Source organism: Pezoporus flaviventris, unplaced genomic scaffold (assembly GCF_033815535.1).
Source record: "Pezoporus flaviventris isolate CSIRO_AGI_PZ_B2104156 unplaced genomic scaffold, CSIRO_AGI_Pfla_v1 ptg000001l, whole genome shotgun sequence".
In the NCBI taxonomy this organism is placed as follows: Eukaryota; Metazoa; Chordata; class Aves; order Psittaciformes; family Psittacidae; genus Pezoporus; species Pezoporus flaviventris.
The window spans coordinates 22,019,057-22,023,665 of NW_026892549.1; positions in this window are offsets into that span (position 1 = coordinate 22,019,057).

The following is a 4,609-nucleotide window of genomic DNA, read 5'->3' on the forward strand; positions in this document are numbered from 1 at the left end:
TCTTGCACATGCGCAGGAAGGAGGGTGGGCGCTTCACCCCTTACCCGTGTCAGCCCGCTGCGCATGGCTCGTTGGCCGGATCGCTTCAGGGGGTGGAAATGGCCGTGGTGTCTGCGATGGGCTCCCTGGGTAGGGGGAGCGAGTTCCTTCTCGGTGAAGCAGCCTTGCCAGGTACCTGCGTGGTCTGAGGGAACAAGAATTATATGTAAAGTTAAGAAACAGCGTGAACTGACATACCTCGCAGCCTCTTACTGCTGCCACATCCTTTGCGCTGCTTTAGCCAACTAGAGCAGCAAACTAACACAGAAAACAAAATGCGGTGTTTTCTTACAGGATCAGCAAACCGAACCAGGTCAGCCGAGAGCCAAAGCTGGTCCCTTGCAGGCAGAAGCCAGGCTCAACAGGGCTGCTAGACAGCTCCTCTCTTAAACCCATGCGCAGGGCACTGTTGCTGGAGAAGGGGTCCCTCTAAGCTAGGTACTTCTCACAGCCTGGAGAGTTCGGCTTGGGTATCTTCTGCAGCATCAACGTAACTCACAGACTCATCAAGTCCGAAGTGCTCACATCTGTGAGGCTCATTCTCCTTGGTTCATGAGGATCTACATGGTACTGCCCTTCACCTAAGGGTGTACGTGGTATTATTATGTTAGGTCGTTGGTCAAGGACCAGACTTGATAACATTTAAAGCTTACTTGCAGTTTAAGGGTTAGGAGGAAGTGGATCTGTTCTGATCTACTTTGCCAGTGTGTACCAGACAGGGTAATGCACATTTCTCTTCTTCTTACTATCTTCTTAAAATTAAAAGTCACTGTGGGAGGCTTGTTACCTCCGTCTGCAGGACACAGCAGGGAAGCTTGATGCTTACACAGGGCCTTTGCTCCCTGGCAGTCAGCACAACTTCATTCCAAGCCTCCCAAGACTCTACTATCCCCCCCACCCCATGAGGAGCCAGGGCTCTTAGGTAATTCCCAAACTGGAGCCAGATGCACCCAGACCAAATCAACGAGGCAGAAAGCCACCCTCAAGAGCAATTTTAGCCAGACTAAACAAGCAACCTTTACTCTGGTGCTAAAGCCACCTTGCCTAGGCAGGGCTGAGCATGCTTCTCTTATCTCTGGGTTGCACATAAATTGTTGACAAGGCACCTTGACTTTAAGCAGCAGTCAGCTACTAGCTTAGGAGTACACAGAAAAACCCCAACTTCATGAAGAATATTTAAAAGAGGGGCGTTAAATAAGACTGTCTGGGACAGGAGAGCCATTTCAGCAGGCAGGGTGTTTTTCTTCTGTGAACTGAAGGACGGGGGTAAAGAAGGACTCGCATCTAGCCAGAGGGTGCTACCCTGAATCTGTTCTCATTCTGGCCAACAAGACTGCCTCTGTTAGCCCAGGTTTCTCCAGAGCTCCACTAAGTCTAGCGGATCTGGGGAATTTACTCCCCCCCCCCCCCCCCCCCCCCCCCCAGTACAGAGCATATAATATCTGTCCAGCAGCTCCCTGAAAAATTGGCACCATGACATAGCATTCCTGGTTCAGCCATACCGCCTGCTAGTTTTCCCACTTAAAAATGGGATTAAAAAAAACCTAAAATGACATCAAGAGTTCAGGCACTTGCTGCCTGACATTGACAATGGGACCGTTTGCAAGACTGGGAAACCCCAAAGGGCAGCTCACCCTGTTGAGACCAGGTCCAGCTCAGAGATGTGAGGACCAGCTGCAAGAGAGACCTTGCACCGAGTGTGTGAACTGCAGCAGTCTTGCCTACCACCTTCCGCTTTTGCTGAACTTCTGCTCAGATTTGGGGGTTCTCCTGCAGATAAACCTCTCAGATAAGGTGTCAGATGAGGCTTCTTGGGAAAGGACCATGGCCTGTCAGTAGCCGTGTACAGCTGAGTCACTTTGCAGTGGTTGAGAGGGGGCCTTCCCAGCCCAAACTTGATTTTTGGCCCCATTTTCAGGGAGATGCATGCTCTGCATAGAGAAAGGGAGTAGAAAGAGCCCATCCTCCCTCAGGCTGAAAAGCCGTGGCTCAGTGGGGAACTCTCCTGCAGCAAAACACATGACTCACTTGCCATGGGCTAGCATCTAGGAGCACTGCCCCTACCAACCAGTTGGACCAGGCTGGCACCAGAGCCGGGCTGGGTCCAGAAAGCCTGATGCTCAGTTTTGTCATGCCTACGGCACACAAATTCCTTCCACTGTGGCCTCACCCTCTTGGTGCCAAATTCTCCAGTTTGCATAAGTGGTGCACGTGAGGCATTTCTGTTTGGCAATCTTGAGAAGCCAGCCAGAGGCCCCTGCAGGCTCTGGTTTTGCAGCCTGCTGCAGCCAGCCAGATAGGTTGATAGACGAATGTATTTTCTGCATCAGCCTAGCTTTTGGACCATTCGCATTTCCACTCAGACTGCAGCAAGCCATCAGAGGGGAAGCAAAGTCAGCCACAAATTACAGCCTGGCAGCCTCAAGAAGAGCCTTGGACATGTTTGAAGTTTATTCCAGCCCAAGCAAGAGCAGCCTCCCCGTGACTCACCAAATGGTTTGGCTTGTGGGTCCCAGCTGGACTAGAGACAGACTCTCACTACACACCCCCTTCTTCACCACTATCAGGCTGCAGAGAAGTAGCTCCCTCCCTGGCATAATTCTCAGAGAAGAAAGCATCAGAGCATTTTCCAAATGGGAAGGCAATACTGCAGCTCAGCACTACCAGGAGTCCACAAGACAAGCGGGACAGTAGCATGTTGTTCTCCTCCTGGCACTGTTGCTCATCAGCCCCTGTGCCAGGCTTGTTCAGCTCCCGAATGCAGCAAAAAAAGCAGATGGTTCTTTACTGGATTAGTGGCCTGAGTCAGCCCAGGGTGCAGAGCCAGTGATCAGTGGTGACTCAGCAAGGCTGAGGGAGTTAGACAGCAGCAACCCTATGCTTCTCCAGCCTCTCAGACCCCCACATCAACCCAAACAGCCATGCAGTCTGCCCACCCAACCACCAATCCAGCTTTAGGAGTGATCCATTCCTCTCCCTGGGCAGTTTTCCACCTGGATCCAGTCTGCTGCCTGAATGCTTGTGGCAGTATGGGGGAAAGCAGTTGATGACCATCCAACTTTTGGGAGCTGCACTGCAGCAGAGCTCAGTTTACACTGGCACAATCACAGGCCAAGTTCTTCCCCATGTGCAGCCACAATTATCAAAAGGGGTCATATCAAGTGCACCGGATTTTTTGAGCAAAGCATAGCATAAAGCCTTCAATCACTGCAGCTAATTCTCATTTCAGTATTTCCTTTGTCAGCTGTCACAAGGTTTACATTTTGGTTACAATCTGCATTCTGTTTAAATGTTTCCTCAGCAGTTAGGTACTACTTAATGGGATTAAACCTCTATTCCAAGGCAGACCATATTCCAGGGCAACTGTTACCTCATACCAAGTAGATCAACACAAAGAGGGTCACCAGCCATAAATGCCCTCATGAGCTGGGATTTCTGACCAGTGCTAGCAAGACCTAGAACAACAGCAGTCACAAGAAATGATGATTCTTCCTAACTACAGGGGAATCATCACTTCTTTTAAGCATGGGCTTTACGAATATGCACAAAGATGTAGAATCCTGTTCCTGCTCTCATTGCGTCATCTTTTTCAGGGTGGTATGCAATAAGAAAGCAGCCAGACAAACCTCTACAACAACCTTTGAAGGAGAAACAGCTTTCTTCTTGTAAATGGAAAGAAGAATTAAGTCATATGTTTTTCTGAAAATCCTACCCCTCAAAAAAATAAAAGAGAGAAATATATATCTAGGTTACCCATGAAGAAAATAAATAAAGTCCCAGCCTTTTAAAAATCACCCCAGCCCACTTCTATGGGCTGGCCCCTCTCAAAAGACAGCATTGCAAAAGTAAGCAAGTTTTTAGTTTGGGTCTTCAGAGCCTAAGGGTAAAAAAAATCACCACACCAAACTCTGGCTGACAGTCACTTGCACACACCCTGGTAGACTGCTGTGGCACCAGCAAGGTGGTATGGAAGCATGCCACCAAAGACCGCTGCTCTGTCAGCTTCCCAGGGGAGGCACTTGCAAGGAGCTTTATATGCACCCCAGAGAGTATGCTGTCAAGCAGGGTGTGCATTTTCGAAAGCAAATACCAAATGGCACAGCCAGGCCTTGGCATTAACTCTGATGGGAATAGTGAGTACACAGGAGTAGAGTCTGTCTTTCGCTGTAGTGTTTGGTGTAGAGTGGAGCAAAGGAAAGCTCCTTTCAAAGAGCAAGTGTTAGCACCACATGGCACTCTCCTCTGGGAACAAAGCTGAGCATCACACAGGTGTCACAGAGTGAAGTCAGATATCCCTCTTTTCCATGTGCTCACTCCAAGATAAAAGGCAACATATTCCCCATCCTCATCTTTCAACACCTCCTTCTTTACCTGTCCATTGATTTTGGGCTTACCTCAGCTCTGAACACAGGACCTGGAGCTCCAAATGCCACCACCAGCTTTGCCACTGCCAGACAGAAATCGGCAAAACTTACCTGCCAAAACCAAAAATGGTTTACAAAACATGGGGCCAAGTTGCTTTTATTTGCTTTCTGCTTTGCAGGTTTTCAGGGATTATGCTTAGAAGCTC